This window comes from Macaca nemestrina, chromosome 15, assembly GCF_043159975.1.
Source record: "Macaca nemestrina isolate mMacNem1 chromosome 15, mMacNem.hap1, whole genome shotgun sequence".
In the NCBI taxonomy this organism is placed as follows: Eukaryota; Metazoa; Chordata; class Mammalia; order Primates; family Cercopithecidae; genus Macaca; species Macaca nemestrina.
In genome coordinates, this window is record NC_092139.1 from 105166774 (window position 1) to 105183222 (window position 16449).

A 16449-nucleotide genomic window follows, 5' to 3' on the forward strand; every position below is an offset into this window, starting at 1 on the left:
ACAATAACCACAATAAATCTGCTGTACCTGTCCCAAAGTTAAAGAGTAGAATTTAAGGTAGGAAGCATGAGCAGAAACTTCATTTCAGTTAGGAAGGTATCAGAATCCCAAATCTGTATACATCCAATAGCAGAGCTTCAAAATACAACTAAAGCCTAATGGGACTAACAGGAGAAATGGGCAAGTCTAGTCATGGAAGGAGACTTAAACACACATCTCTAAAAAACTTATGTGGATTTAACAAAGTCACGAGATATAGGGTCAATATATAAGATCAACTATATCTCTGTCTACTAGCCACAAATATAAACAAAGGTTTTTAAATGAACCCATTAAACTCCTAGCAGATAATATGGAAGAAAATCTAGATGACCTTGGGTTTGGCAATGACTTTTTCTTTTTATTTTTCTTTTGTTGTTGTTGTTGCTGTTTTTGGTTTTGTTTTTGGAGACAGGGTCTTGCACTGTCACCCAGGCTGGAGTGCAGTGGCACAATCATGATTCGCTGCTGCCTGGACCCTCTGGGCTCAAGCACCCTCCCACTTCGGCCTCCCGAAGCGCTGGGATTACACGCATGAGCCACCACTCCCAGCCTTATTTTTCTCTTTATTTTTTTCCTTCTGGTTTGTCACGGGCTCAGAAAGAGGGTAATGACTTTTAGGTAAAACTGCAAAGCCATGATCCATAAAAGAAATAATTGATGAGGCTGGACGCTGTGGCTCAGGCCTGTAATCCCAGCACTTTGGGAGGCCGAGGCGGGCAGATCACAAGGCCAGGAAATCAAGACCATGCTGGTTAACACGGTGGAACCCCGTCTCTACTAAAAATACAAAAAAAAATTAGCTGGGCGTGGTGGCAGGCGCCTGTAATCCCAGCTACTCGGGAGGCTGAGGCAGGAGAATGGCGTGAACCCGGGAGGCGGAGCTTGCAGTGAGCCAAGATCGTGCCACTGCACTCCAGCCTGGGCGACAGAGCGAGACTGTGTCTCAAAAAAAAAAAAAAAAAAATTTAAAACCTGTGCTCTGAGAAAGACACTGTCAAGAGAATAAAAAGATAAGACTAGGAGAAAACATTTGCAAAAGATATATCTGATAAAAGACTGTTTCCCTTGGCCGGGCGCGGTGGCTCAAGCCTGTAGTCCCAGCACTTTGGGAGGCCGAGACGGGCAGATCACGAGGTCAGGAGATCGAGACCATCCTGGCTAACACGGTGAAACCCCGTCTCTACTAAAAAAATACAAAAAACTAGCCGGGCGCGGTGGCAGGCGCCTGCAGTCCCAACTGCTCCGGAGGCTGAGGCAGGAGAATGGCGTAAACCCGGGAGGCGGAGCTTGCAGTGAGCTGAGATCCGGCCACTGCACTCCAGCCTGGGCGGTAGAGCGAGACTCCGTCTCAAAAAAAAAAAAAAAAAAAAGACTGTTTCCCAAAATATATGAAACTCTGAAAACTCAACAATAAGAAAATGAACAGTGGAACGTGCCTATAGTCCCAGCTACTCAGGAGGCTGAGGCAAGAGGATCACTTGGGCCCCGGAATTCAAGACCAGCCTGGGCAACATAGGGAGACCCCCATCTCAAAAAAGAAAGAAAGAAAAGAAAAGAAAAGAAGGTCGGGCACAGTGGCTCACACCTATAATCCCAGCACTTTAGGAGGCCGAGGCAGGTGGATCACCTAAGGTAGGAATTCGAGACCAGCCTGACCAATATGGTGAAACCCCATCTCTACTAAAAATACAAAAATTAGCTGGGCATGTTGGCACATGCCTGTAATCCCAGCTCCTCAGGAGGCTGAGACAGAAGAATTCCTTGAACCCAAGAGGTAGAAGTGGCAGTGAACCCAGATCATGCCACTGTCCTCCAGCTTAGGCAACAGAGTGAGACAAGAAAGAAAGAAAGAAAGAAAGAAAGAAAGAAAGAAAGAAAGAAAGAAAGAGAGAGAGAGAGAGAGAGAGAGAGAGAGAGGGAGGGAGGGAGGGAGGGAGGGAGGAGGAGGGAGGGAGGGAGGGAGGGAAGAAAGGGAGAGAGAGAAAGAGAGGGAGGAAGGGAAGGAAGGAAAGAGAGAAAAGAAAGCAAATGAACAACCTGATTATAAAATGGGCAAAAGATCTGAACAGACACCTCCCCAAAGAAGATGAATAGATGGCAAATAAGCACGAGAAGATGTTCCACATCATGTGTCGTTAGGGAAGTGCAAATTAAAGCAACAAAATGCCAGTACAAACACCTTTTAGAATGTCCAAAATCTAAAACACTGAAAACATCAAATGCTGACAAGGATGTGGAGTAACAGAAACTCTCATTCTTTGTTGGCGGGAATGCAAAATGATACAGCCACATTGGAAGACAGTTGGCAAGACAGTAAAGCTTCTCACAAAAATAAATATAGGCTGGTTGCAGTAACTCATGTCTGTAATCCCAGCAGTTTGGGAGGCCGAGGTGGGAGAATCGCTTGAGCCCAGGAGCTCAAGACCAGCTTGGGCAACATAGTAAGACCCCATCTCTACCGAAAAAAAAGGCTTTAAAAATTAGCCAGGTGTGGTAGCATGTGCCTGTGGTCCCAGCTACTCAGGAAGCTGAGGTGGGAGGATCACCTGAGTCCAGGAGGTCAAGGCTGCAATGAACCATGATCATGCCACTGCACTGCAGCCTGGCTGACAGAGTGAGACCTTGTCTCAAAAATTAAATAAATTAAATAAATAAATAAATAAATAAATAAATAAATACACTCTTACCATAAAACCAGCAATCATTGTACTCTTTGATACTTACCCAAAAAGAGTTGAAAACTTACTTCCACACAAAACCTGCACACATATGTTTATTGAAGCTTTCTTCATAATTACAAAACTTGAGAGCAACTCAGATGTCATTTGGAGGGTGAGCAGATAAACTGTGGTACATCCAGACAGTGAAATATTATTCAGCATTCAGCCTGGGTGGCAGAGTGAGACTCCATCTCAAAAAAAAAAAAAAAATGAGTTATCAGGCCATGAAAAGACATGGAAGAACCTTAACTGCATATTGCTAAGTGAAAGAAACCAGTGTGAGTACGCTACATACTATATGATATTCCAGAAAAGGCAAAACTATGGAGATGGCAAAAGGATCAGTGTTTGTCAGGGGCCCCGGGGAGGGAGGGGATGATTAGGTGGAGCACAGAGGATTTTTAGGACAGTGAAACTATTGACTATGATACTAGATACTATAATGGTGGATACATGTCATTATCATTTGTCAATTTCATAGGATGTACACCAAGCATGGATGTACACCAAGCGTTTACAATGAAGCTTACTATGGGCTTTGGGTGGTAAAGATGTATCTATCCATGTACCTTCACTGATTATAGCAAATGTGCCACCCTGGTGTGTGATGTTCGTGGAGAATTCTGAGTTAGCGGGGTGGGTGTTATATGGGAAATCTCTGTACTTTCAGCTCAATTTTACTATGAACCTAAAACTGCTCTAAAAAATAAAGAAAGTCTATTTTTAAAATGAAGCCATTTATGGAAGCATCAAAAACATCAAGTTGGTAGGAATAAACCAAAGATGTGCAAGATCCGTACACTGAAAACTACAGAACGTTATTATGTATGAGTTACTAAGAAATGCAGATCCAAACCACAATTCGATACCACTTCGCACCCACTCAGATGGCTGTAATCAAAAAGGCAAACAAAACAAGTGTTCGCCAGAAGGCGGGGAAATTAGCTCCTTCACACGTTGCTGGTAGGAATGTACAATGGCACGGTCTCTTTGGGAAACGGTTTAGCAGTTCCTCAAAAAGTTAAATATAGAGTTACCATATGACCCAGCCGCTTCACTCCTAGGTATAAAATACCCAAGAGAATTGAAAATACATGCCCACACATGATGTTCATTACACATGATGTTCATAGCAGCATTATTCATAATAGAACAAAAGTGTTAAGGACCCAAATGCATGGGTGAGTGGATAATAAATGTATCATTCCAGCCATAAAAAGAAATAAAGTTCTGATATGTGCTACCACATGGATGAACCTTGAAAACATTACACTAAGCGAAAGAAGTCAGACACAAAAGGCCACAGATTGTATGATCCCATTTATATGGAAAGTCCAAAATAGGGAAATCCATAGAGACAGAAAGTAATTTGCTAGGGACTAGGGGAAGGGGAAACAGAGAATGACAGGAATGGAGGGCGACGGGTGGTGTGTGGGGTTTTGGCGGGAGTGAAAACATATCCGGAAATTAGCTAGTGGTGATGATTGCACAACTTTTTAAATACACTAAAAACCCGGCCAGGCGCAGTGGCTCACACCTGTAATTCTAGCACTTTGGGAGGCCGAAAGGGATAGATCACAAGGTCAGGAGTTCGAGATCAGCCTGACCAACATGGGGAAACCCCGTCTCTACTAAAAATACAAAATTAGCTGGGCACGGTGGCAGGTGCCTGTAATTCCAGCTACTTGGGAGGCTAAGTCGGGAGAATCACTTGAACCCCAAGAGGTGAAGGTTGCAGTGAGCCGAGATGGTGCCATTGCACTCCAGCCTGGGCAACAAGACCCAAACTCTGTCTCAATAAATAAATAAACAAACAAACAAACCCACTAAATTGTACACTTTAAAACAGATGAATTTTATTGCATATGAGTTATATCTCAATTTTTAAAATTAATAAAATGACATTATTGTGGGAAATTAAATAAGATCTAAATACATCACTGGGCACAGTGGCTCACACCTGTAATCTCAACACTTTGAGAGGCCAAGGCAAAAAGATTGCTAGAGCCCGGGAGGTTCCAGACCAGCCTGGGCAACATAGTGAGAGCCAGTCTCTACAAAAAATAATTTAAAGATTAGCCAGGCATGGTGGCACGTGCCTGCAGTCCCAGCTGCCGGACAGGATCACTCAAGCCCAGGAGGTCAAGGCTATAGTGAGCATGAGAATCATCTGAATCCAAGAAGCAGAGGTTGCAGTGAGCCAAGATCACACCATAGCACTCAAGCCTGGGCGACACAGTGAGACCCTGTCTCAAAAAAAAAAAAAAGTAGTAGTATATTCACACAGTGGAGTACTACTACACAGCACTGCAAATAAATAATAAATGTATAACTACAGGCAACATCGTGGATGAATCCCATAAACATAATGTTGAGTGAAGGAAGCCAGACAGAAAAGAGGACAGGATTCCATTTATGAGGAGGACAAAAACCAGGTTAAAATCTGCAAGGTCAGGACAGTCCTTCCTTATGGGAGGAATTGTAGAAATGGGCTCGCAGGGGTTCATGGAGCCTGGTTGCTTTCTGTGTCTTTATTTGGTTGCCGGCTACATGGCTTGCTCACTGTGTATACACTTATTTCATATATACAATATTTCAATCAAAATTGTACCCCTGCTTCTCTGCCATGGGCTGAGGTGTGTTCCCCAAAAATCCATATGTTGAAGTCCTAACCCCCAGTATCTCAGGATGTGACCATATTCGGAGATAAGGTCTTTAAAGAGGTGACTGAAGACTGGGTAAGCTGGGCACGGTAGCTTATGCCTGTAATCCCAACCCTTTGGGAGGTCGAGGCAGGCAGATCACCAGAGGTCAGGAGTTCTAGACCAGCCTGGCCCACGTGGCAAAACCCCATCTCTACTAAAAATACAAAAATTAGCTGGGCATGGTGGTGCATGCCTGTAATCCCAACTCCTCGGGAGGCTGAGGCAGGAGAATTGCTTGAACCTGGGAGGCAGAGGTTGCAGTGAGCTGAGACTGTGCCACTACACTCCAGCCTGGGTGACAGAGCAAGACTTGGTCTCAAAAAAAAAAAAGACTGGGTGAGGTGGCTTACACCTGTAATCCTAGCACTTTGGGAGGCTGAGGGGTAAGGATGGCGTGACCCCAGGAGTTCGAGAACAGCCTGGCACCATAGTGAGACCCTCCTCTCCATACAAATTAGCCAGGTGTGGTGGTGCCTGTCTGAGGTCCTAGCTACCCTAGAGGCTGATGCAGGAGGATAGCTTGAGCCCAGGAGGTCAACACTGCGGTGAGCCGTGATTGTGCCACTGCACTCCAGCCTGGGTAACAGAGTGAGACTGTCTCTAAAAACAAAAACAAAACATAAAGAGGTGACTAAGTTAAAATGAGGGACGGGGCGCAGTGGCTCATGCCTGTAATCCCAACACTTCAGGAGGCCAAGGGGCACTTAAGGACAGGAGCTTGAGACCAGCCTGGCCAAAATGTGAAACTTCATCTCTACTAAAAATACAAAAATTAGCTGGAGGTAGTGGTGCATGCCTGTAATCCCAGCTACTTGGGAGGCTGAGGCAGGAATATCACTTGAACCGGGAAGGCAGAGGTTGCAGTGAGCCGAGATCATGCCACTGCACTCTAGCCTGGGCAACAGAGAGAGACCCTGTCTCAAAAAAAAAAGTTAAAATGAGGTCTTAGGGCAAACCCTAATCCAATATGATTTGGGTCTTTATTTGGTTGCTGGCTACATGGCGTGTTCACTCTGTATACACTTATTTCATGTATATAATATCTATCAAAATTGTACCCTTGCTTCTTATAAGAGAGGAGATTTGGACACAGATGTGTACAGAGGAAAGATGAGGGGAAGACAGCCATCTACAAGCCAAAGAGAGAGGCCTAGGAAGAAACCACCATTGCCATAGTTTGATCCTGACCTTCCAACCTCCAGACTGTGAGGAAATCAGTTTCTGCTATTTCAGCCCCCCGGTCTGCTTGTTAAGGCAGCCTACAGTAATACAACCCCCAAAGGTAAATTATATGCAATCATATGGGATAAATGCAAAAATGTCATTAAGTGGCAAAAGAAAGTGCAGAATTGTATATCGTATGCCACCATTTGTTTTAAAAAAGAAGTGGGGGAATGTGCGTGTGATGTGTCTGCATATACTGTATACATGTACATACATACATACACATATAAATCATCCCAGATCATCTCTGGGAGAATATGGAGGAAAACTGCCATCAGCTGTTGTTTTTCATTTATTTATTACTTTTTTTTTTTTTTTTTTTTTTTTTTGAGATGGAGTATCGCTCTGTTGCCTAGGCTGGAGTGCCATGGTGCGATCTTGGCTCACTGCTACCCTCCACTTCCTGGGTTCAAGCAATTTTCCCTGCTGCAGCCTCCTGAGTAGCTGGGATTACAGGCACCCCCCCACCTACCACATGTGGCTATTTTGGGGGGTTTTTTGTTTGTTTTGTTGTTTTTGAGACGGAGTCTCGCTCTGTCGCCCAGGCTGGAGTGCAGTGGCACAATCTCGGCTCACCGCAAGCTCCGCCTCCCGGGTTCATGCCATTCTCCTGCCACAGCCTCCCCAGTAGCTGGGACTACAGGTGCCTGCCACCACGCCCGGCTAATTTCTTTTGGTATTTTTACTACAGACGGGGTTTCACTGTGTTAGCCAGGATGGTCTTGATCTCCTGACCTCGTGATCCGCCCGCCTCGGCCTTCCCAAAGTGCTGGGATTACAGGCGTGAGCCACGGTGCCGGGGCCTTTTTTTTTTTTTTTCTTAATAGAGACAGGGTCTCACTATGTTGCCCAGACTAGTCTCAAAGCCCTTGTCTCAAATGAACCTCCTGCCTTGGTTTTCCCCAAAGTGCTGGGATTACAGGTGTGAGCCACTGCGCCCAGCCAGCTGTCGTCTTTTAGAGGCGAACTGGAGGCCTACATAAAGTTGGTTTCGTTTTGTTTTATTGTTGCTTTTTGAGACAGAGTCTCGTTCCATCGCCCAGGCTCAAGTGCAGTGGCACAGTCTCAGCTCACTGCAACTTCCACTTCCCCAGTTCAAGTGATTCTCCTGCCTCAGCCTCCCGAGTAGCTGGAATTACAGGCACCCACCACCACAGCCGGCTAATTTTTGTATTTTCAGTAGAGACAGGGTTTCACCCATGTTGGCCAGGCTGGTCTCAAACTCCTGACCTCAAATGATCCACCCACCGCGGCATCCCAAAGGGCTGAGATTACAGGCATGAGCCACCGCACTCAGCCCTACATAAAGTTTTAAACCCAGTAAGTATGGTTTTTTAAATCACCAAATAGTTCACAGCATATGCAAATGTTTAGAGAAAAACAATGAACACCAAAATATTCAAAAAGACTAATGTTTGGAAAGTACCCAGAATTGTGTTTCCCAAAAATTCATTCCCCCAAGACCCACGGGCCTCAGGGGTCTGCAGGTTTCTCTCAGAGGCCAGAGACGGGGAAGGCGCCACCTGGCAGGGGCAGTCGTTGGCACCTTCCCCCCTTTACAGAAGAGGAAACAGGACACCCTGAGAAGTCTGAAGGCTCGCACCCAGACCCATGCACAGGTCTGGTTTTTGTCCACAGCATGGCGTGGGTGTGACTTTGGAGTGGGCAGCAGCTGAGGGCTGGGTGACACTGGCAAGGTCTGAGCCTCAGTCTCCTCACCTGAAAATCTGGATAGTAATCCCCTCTTTATATTGCGGCCATGAAAAAGAGGACTGATGTGTGTGGAGTTACTGGTGGACGGCAGGCGCTCTGTAAGTGGCTGTCAGCAGGGCAGACACTGGGCTCAAGCCTGCGACCACACTGCTCCAAGCTGGACACACGGTGGCGCCCTCATCCCGCGTGCAGCACCAGTTCCAGCCTCTGGTGGCATCGGTTACTGGAGGGAGGGAAGAAGAGAGGAACAGAGTTATATCTGCAAACACATTGCCCACTCTGGGGCCTAGGGGTGGAAAGGTGAATGAGGACCACACAGTTCCTACTCAAGGAGGCTGCATTGGAGGGGCTGGGAGCCCCAAGGAGGAGAGGAACATGGGAGAGGGCTCTGCCTGGGGATTTTGCAGTGGGTTGACCAGTTGCCCCCCCCTGCAAAAGACAGGTCCACCTGGAACCAGGGAATGTAGCCTTATTTGAAAAAAAGAGTCTTTGCGGATGTAATGAAGATAAGGATCTCGGCCAGGCACAGTGGCTCACGCCCGTAATCCCAACACTTTGGGAGGCTGAGGCTGGTAGATCACCTGAGGTCAGGAGTTCGAGACCAGCTTGACCAACACAGCAAAACCCCGTCTCTAATAAAAATATAAATAAAAAATTAGCCAGGCATAGTGGCGGGCACCTGTAATTCCAGCTACTTGGGAGGCTGAGGCAGGAGAATCGCTTGAACCCGGGAGGAGAAGGTTGCAGTGAGCCCAGATTGCACCATTGCACGCCAGCACTGGACAGTCAAGAATGAAACTCCATCAAAAAAAAAAAAAAAAAAAAGGTAAGGATCTCAAGATGAAATCGTCCTGGATTATCCGGGGGGTGCCAAATCCACTGACAAGTGTCCTTACAAGAAGAAAAGATGCTGACACGGAGGCAGCTACACAGCAACGATGGCAGAGGCAGGAGTGAGGCTGCCACAAAGGCAAGGACACCTGGAGCCCCCTGAAGCGGGAAGAGGCCAGGAAGGATCCTCCCCTAGCACCTTCAGGGTGAGTGGGGGCCCCTCCGAGACCTTGATTTCAGACTTCTGGATTCCAGAAACTAATCGTGTTCGTTCGTTTTGTTTGTTTTTCAGTGGCAGGGTCTTGCTCTATTGCCCAGGCTGGAGTGCAGTGGTGTGATCATAGCTCACTGCAGCCTTGACCCTCCTGGGCTCAAGCGATTCTCTCCCATCTCAGCCTCCCAAGTAGCTGGGACTCCCAGCTCACACTATGTCCAGCTAATTTTTAAAAGTTTTGTGTAGAGATGAGGGTCTCACTATGTTGCCCAAGCTGGTCTCAAACCACTGGGCTCAAGCGATCCTCCTGCATTGGCCTCTCAAAGTGCTGGGATCACAGGCGAGAGTCCTGGACCTGGCGTGGAGAGAATAAATTTTTATTGTTTTAAGCCACCAAGTTTGTGGTCATTTGTTATAGCTGCCACAGGAAACTAATAGAGATGTTTAAAGTCTCTTCCTGTCGCACGGTTCACTGACCCCGACTCCCAATAGCCTACAGGATGGTGCCCAAGGCTCCAAACTCCTGGCCCCCCTACTTCCCCCTAAAACCCAAACTCCACCACGCCCACTGCTCTCCAAACACACAGGCTCTTTGACACCTCTGCACTCTTGCTTTGGGGACTCTCTGTCTGGTATGCCCTTCCCTTTCTGATCTGCTGGACAACTCCTAGAGACACTTCAAAGTCCTCCTTCAACATCCCCTCCTAAGTATATTAGTATCTTCTCAATCAGCGGCTTCCAGGACACCCGCACTCCTCCATCTCCCTCAGCCCACTGTGTTCCTCACTCCTTGTTTCATCACCGTTGGCTCAGCTACATGCTGTCCCCCTCTACTAGTCCTCTCCTGTCCTCTCCATCCCGAGAGCTAATGCCCTTGTTCAGGCCCCCTATCTCCCACCAGGCTTCTTGTGCCGACTCCTCACTGGTCCCTCTGCCCTAGTCTGGCCCCTCCAGTCCATCACCACTCTGTAGCCCTGACATTCACCTCTACCATGTCACTCCTCTGCTCAAGAGCCTTCCATGGCTCCCTGCTGCCCCTGAGGAGAATGTCCAAAGGGAATGATAGTATCTTCAAATGCTCCTTCCCACCTCGCACCTCATCAGTGTTCAACACATCCATGTGCTACACACCTCTGGGCCTCTGCACAGGCAGTGGCTTTCCCCTGGCATGTCCTCTTCCCTGTCTGCCAGGCATGCTCCAACCCATGTCTTGGGCAGCCCCTCCCACAGTACCCACCACTCAGCAATGGCATCAGCTAAAACATCACAAGGCTGACCATACACCAGGTGCTGTTGTAAGTGCTTTACATGTGTTAACCCTTTGGATTCTCATAACAACCCCAGGAAAAAGGCACCATTCCTGTGTCCAGCTCATAGATGGGAAAACCAAGGCCCAGATGGGAGAAGAACCATTCAGAAGTGGCAGAAGGAGCCAAACCCAGCCTGCACTGTCAACCCTCCTGGTAGGGGCCTCAGAACTGTTGAACCTCCCCTTACCCACACCAAGCCCGAATTCACCACCCTCTCCTCCGTGGATTCCAAATTTTGTAAACACATCCCTCGCTGTGCTCTGCAAGGGTTACCCCAATTACACGGCGGTCTCCCCATCCCCAAAGCCCCCGGAAGACTTCACTGTACTTGTCTAGGTCCCTGGTAACTGGCACAGCACAGGGTTTAATAAACGAGAACGAATGAGCTCATGAGCAAATGGTTTCCAGGGAAATCGGGCCCTGGGGATTTCTCACCCTCCTCAAAGAACAAATTATGCAAATTCTCTGGGACAAGGCCCTCTGCTTTCCTCCTCCCCACTAGGTTTCTGGGAGGGTGTCTGGGCTCACCAGAAAGTGCCCCGGGCTCTCTAGTGGCCCGTTTCCTGATTACAAATGAAACTAGGGCTTAAAACTGGTGAATCACTAGCAACTGCCAGCCAGGGCGTGCTGGGTGTCAGTGGGGTGGATGGGAGAAGGCAGGCTCGCAACCAGACTTCCTTGCTACTCCTGCCACCCCCAACTTTGCCATCACAGCATGACCTCCCCAGCCACTGGTGAGACTAGCTAGGAAAGAGCCTGGCTCTGGGGACAGACAAGTTTGAGTAACTCCTGGACTGTCCACACTCCTATCCCTGAGCCCACCACCCCTGGGTCCCAAGGAACCCACAGCCTGAACCATCCGCAAACCTCCCTTCCCAAGCCCGGTCTTGGGTAAATCAGGAAGGGTATCCAAGGAGGTACTGTATCCCCATTTTAGAGATACAGAAACCAAAGTTCAGGGTGAGGGAACTACCCAAGACCACCCCAGAGAAAGTAATTAGGGCCTAGGAAGTTGAACCCCAGTCGTCTGCCTTTCCAGCAGGGTTTAAAGCAGACTTGGCCTTTTTTTTTTTTTTTTTTTTTTTTGGAGACTGGGAATTGCCCTGTGGCCCAGGCTGGAGTGTAGTGGTGCAATCATGGCTCACTGCAGCCTCCTGGGCTCAGGCGATCCTCCTGCCTCAGCCTCCTGAGTAGCACCACCATGTCTAGCTCATTTTCTTTTTTTTTTGTTTTGTTTTGTTTTTGAGACAGAGTCTCTCTCTGTCACCCAGGCTGGAGTGCAGTGGCATGATCTCAGCTCACTGCAACATCCACTTCCCAGGTTCAAGCAATTCTCCTGTCTCAGCCTTCCGAGTAGCTGGGATTACAGGTACCTGCCACCACACCCTAGAGATGGAGTCTCACTGTAGACTCACCCTAGAGATGGATCTCACTAATCAGGCTGGTCTCAAACTCTGGGCCTCAAGCATTCAGCCATTTCTTGATTCAACTGTCGCAAACTTAAAGGGCAAAAGAGTGAAAAGTAAGGATCCCAGCTCCTATCCAATACTCCTGGAGGAATTTCATCAAGTGTTCAAGGACCCTGAGGCAGGTTGGGAAACTGCAAAGCAGTGGGTAAGAGCCCATGTCCAGGTTCAAATCTCAAGTGGACACCTCACAAGTCACAGGGTTTTTGTGATGTTGGACAAGTTTCTTAGCTTCTGTAGGTTTCAGTTTCCCCATCAGTGAAATGGGAACAAATCTAAGTGCCTACTGCAACGTAGGATTGTGGTGAGGATGATGTGAATCAACACGGATGAGGCTCAGAGCAGTGCCAGGTGGGCAGTACATGCTCAATAAACAGCAGGGTTTTTAAAAGTATTTTGAAAGATTCAGGCCGGGCATGGTGGCTCACGCCTGTAATCCCAACACTTTGGGAGGCCAAGGCGGGCAGATCACCTGAGGTTGGGAGTTCCAGACCAGCCTGAGCAACATGGAGAAACCCCATCTCAACTGCAAATACAAAAAAATTAGCTGGGCGTGGTGGTGCAGGCCTGTAATCCCAGCTACTCAGGAGACTGAGGCAGGAGATTAGCTTGAACTCGGGAGGCAGAGGTTGCGATGAGCCGAGATAGCACTATTGCACTCCAGCCTGAGCAACCAGAGTGAAACTTCATCTCAAAAAAAAAAAGGAAAGAAAGGAAGAAAAGAAAGAAAGAAAGAAAGAAAGAAAGAAAGAAAGAAAGAAAGAAAGAAAGAAAGAAAGAAAGAAAGAAAGAAGAGAGAGAGAGAGAGAGAGGGAGGGAGGGAGGGAGGGAGGGAGGGAGGGAGGGAGGGAGGGAAAAAAGAAAAAAAGAAAGAAAGAGAGAGAAAGAGGAAGGAAGGGAGAGAGAGAGAGGGAGGGAGGGAAAGAAAGAAAGAAAGAAAGAAAGAAAGAAAGAAAGAAAGAAAGAAAGAAAGAAAGAAAGAAAGAAAGAAAGAAAGAAAGAGAAAGAAAGAAAGAAGGAAAGAAAGGAAGGAAGGAAGGAAGGAAGGAAGGAAGGAAGGAAGGAAGGAAGGAAGGAAGGAAGGAAGGAAAGAAGGAAGGAAGATTCACTTCCCAAGGAGGAACCATTTGGGTGAGTCCTTGTCAACAGAGAGGAATGTTCCCCATACCTGCCTGGTAGAAGGCTCAGGCCTGGGGCCTCCTTATAAATCCCAAGACCTGTTCCACCCAGACCTGCCCAGTCAGAGACTTGGACGAGGGGAGCTGATATTTTCGGTTTGTTTTTTGTTTTTGTTTTTTAGACAGAGACTCGCCGTATCACCCAGGCTGGAGTGCAGTGGTACAATCTGGGCTCACTGCAACCTCCACCTCCCGAGTTCAAGCAATTCTCCTGCCTCAGCCTCCTGAGTAGCTGGGACTACAGGCGCACCACCACATCTGGATTTTTTTTTTAGTAGAGACAGGGTTTCACCATGTTGGCCAGGCTAGTCTCCAACTCCTGACCTCAGGTGATCCACCCCCATCTCGGCCTCTCAAAGTGCTGAGATGACAGGCATGAGCCACCGCACCCGGCCAGAAGCTGATATTTCGAACCACAGCCCTGGGGAGTTTCTTGGATCAGGCAAGTCTGGGAATCCTAGAGGCTGAGTATCAGGTCCTTCTTTGAAGACTGTTCTGGTGAAATACCTTCCGCCCACCTGTCAACATGTCCCTGGGGTAAAGCCAACTTTCTCTTCTTCTCAATTAATAATAACGCTTCCTAACTGGAATTGAGTGCTCACTAGTGCCAGGTGCTTTCTAAAATAGAAATTAATTAATTTCATCCACCAGTAGCCCTCTGGGGCAGTTATTTTTAGCTCCATCTTACAGAGGGGGAAACTGAGGCCAAGGGAGTTCATAACTCACCCAAGGTTACATAGCTGGAAACTCAAAGAGCCAGGACTCTGTTCCCCATCACAGAACAGCCTGCCTGAACTGCCCCAGTGCCCCAGTCAAGCGCCTGGAGGCGCCGACCCAGAGCGGGTCTCACAGGGCTGAAAACCTGGGGTCTTCCCAGGGCAGTAGGGCAGCTTCACAGAGCTAGAGGCTGTAGTTCCAGTCCCAGTCCCCAGGCCCGTCCCCTCGCCAAGTCTGCCTAGCCACATTAAATTGCAGTGGTTCCTTTACCAGGCTCCCCCTGCCTTCCTGCCTGGGGCAAAAGAGGGCGCTCCACAGCCACAGAAAGTCCACTGGGACGAATGACCTCATCCTTCCACCCCAGCCCTACACTCCCTAAAACCTCCCCTCCTTCCCTCACCTGTGCCTTTCCCCAACCCTATCATGTCACTAGCATTTCTCTAGAAGTGCCATGCCTTTGGCCAAGTTATTTCCTGGGCCAGGCACACTCTTTCCCGGTTTTAGGCTTCTAAATTGAGAGGGTGGCCTCCTTCCTCCAGGAAGCCCTCTCTGACTGCCTCCTCTGAGCTAGCTAGCTCCAATGTGACCCCACGGCCTCTGGGGGATGACTGCCCCAAGCATCGACCATGTTGTGCCCTAAGGGGCCGGGGTCCAGAGGGGAAACGAGGACTGGGGTCACCTACCTCCTTTTGGGTTAGGTGAGGGAGGGTGTGGACGATGGGGCAGGCCTCCCTCTGCCCAGTCTCTTCTGCACCAGCGACCCTGACCCTCAGGCCCTCGGTCAATACCCATTGGGCAATCACAGGATCGTTTGGCTGGGGCTGCCTGGAGGGGGAGGTAGGCAGGGTTGTTTGCTTCCCCAAGGGCACCTTTGGCCAGCCCCACCCCTCCGTGGGGGTCTTCCCTGCTGGTCCCAGCCTCTTGATGTCCTCACCCCTCCTCTGGGATTGTGGAGGCAGCAGGGGGGAAAAGAGGGAGGCAGCAGCAGATGGGGGCTGACCCGTGAACTGGCTCAACGCCCTGCCCTAGGGATGGAGAGATTTAGGCCGCCAGAGCCTGGTCAAACCAGAGCTGAAGCTTCAGGCCCCAGCGAGACGGGAAGGAATCTGGTCTCCTCCTTCCTGGCTCCCTCAGCCCCGCCCCCATCAGAGCTGGGGAGGCCCCGGGATGGGAGGAGAGGACTGGGGCGGGGCACCCAGACTTGGAGTGGGGCCTGGAGCCAGGGATGCTTCCTGCGGACCTTCAACTCCCACATTCCAGGCTGTTCCCAAGACTCCTCGCTCCTCCTCCCTTCTCTACCCGTCCCATGTTGCGGGTGGGGGCACGGGTGTTAGTGGCCTGGGTCTGAACTAGCTGCCTGGGGCCTGTGGGGGTACTCAGGGGGCCCCTCCTAGGGAGGGATTAGATCTAGACTAGAGGGGCTGCCCTGGAGGCCTGTCCAGGCACCACCCAAGGGTACTTGTGATTGTCGTAAACAGGAAGCTGCCCTTTCCCCACCGCACCATGTAGACCGGCCCTGTGTGTGCAGACGCTGGGCTCTAGAGGCCGGGGACTCTTGACCTCCCTGGCTGCATTTCCTGTTAGCTGGGCCAGAGGAGAAAGAAGGGGACTGAAATGGGCTGGACAGGGGAAGTGCCTGAGGGAGTGAGAGCAGAGGGGGAAAGAACCCAGGAGGCCGAGAGTGAAAGACCAGAGCCGCCTGGCACACAGTAGGTACTCAATAAATAGTCTGTGGCCTGAGGTTGGGTAAGAAGGGAGGGACCCCTCTGAGGAGAGCCATACAGTTGCGAGGAAGAGTGTCTGGAGGATTCACCCCACTGCCACCAAGGCCCGGCACATAGTAGGTGCTCGGGAAATATTTGAGATCCATGTTTAGAGTAGGCTGGGAGGAGGTGTTCTTGGAAGAGAGCAGCGTTTCTGGAGGAGAAAATGAGGCCACCCTGGCCTTGCAGCCCGCTGCGGGCTCAGCATTCCCCCACCATCCCTGTTTGGGCCCTGCCCCGCCCCGTGGCTGCCTGGGCCAGGCCACTGTCTCAAGGCCCTTTATTTTTAAAATCCCTGTGGTGTTCCTGCCCCAAGCCTAAGGAGCAGTGCCAGCCAACAGCTCAGCCTGCGGCCTGGGCTCAGGGCCCAAAGGCGCCAGGGGTGGGGCATCCGGCCACCCCACAGCTGCTGGCCCAGCCGGACTGCCTGAGCAGGGTGAGGAGGCCCCTGGAATGCCCCTACCCTGGGCCCGAGGCATTAGTCCTTAGTCCCTGGTGAAGGGACAGAGGCCCATAAGGATGGCAGCCAGGCTTTGCATGTTGAATATAGTAGCTTATTCCTCCCA

The 16449-nt window shown here is 49.5% G+C and overlaps 1 long non-coding RNA gene across 1 annotated transcript; it reads right to left on the reverse strand.

The window, feature by feature from the left end:
• Positions 1–2783: 2783 nt before the first annotated feature.
• LOC139358955 (uncharacterized) lies at positions 2784–14868 on the reverse strand. Its single transcript, XR_011614451.1, has 3 exons — positions 14804–14868; positions 8411–8627; positions 2784–2953 (listed from the first exon to the last, which is right to left on the reverse strand). It is a non-coding gene; the product is annotated as an uncharacterized lncRNA (long non-coding RNA).
• Positions 14869–16449: the final 1581 nt, after the last annotated feature.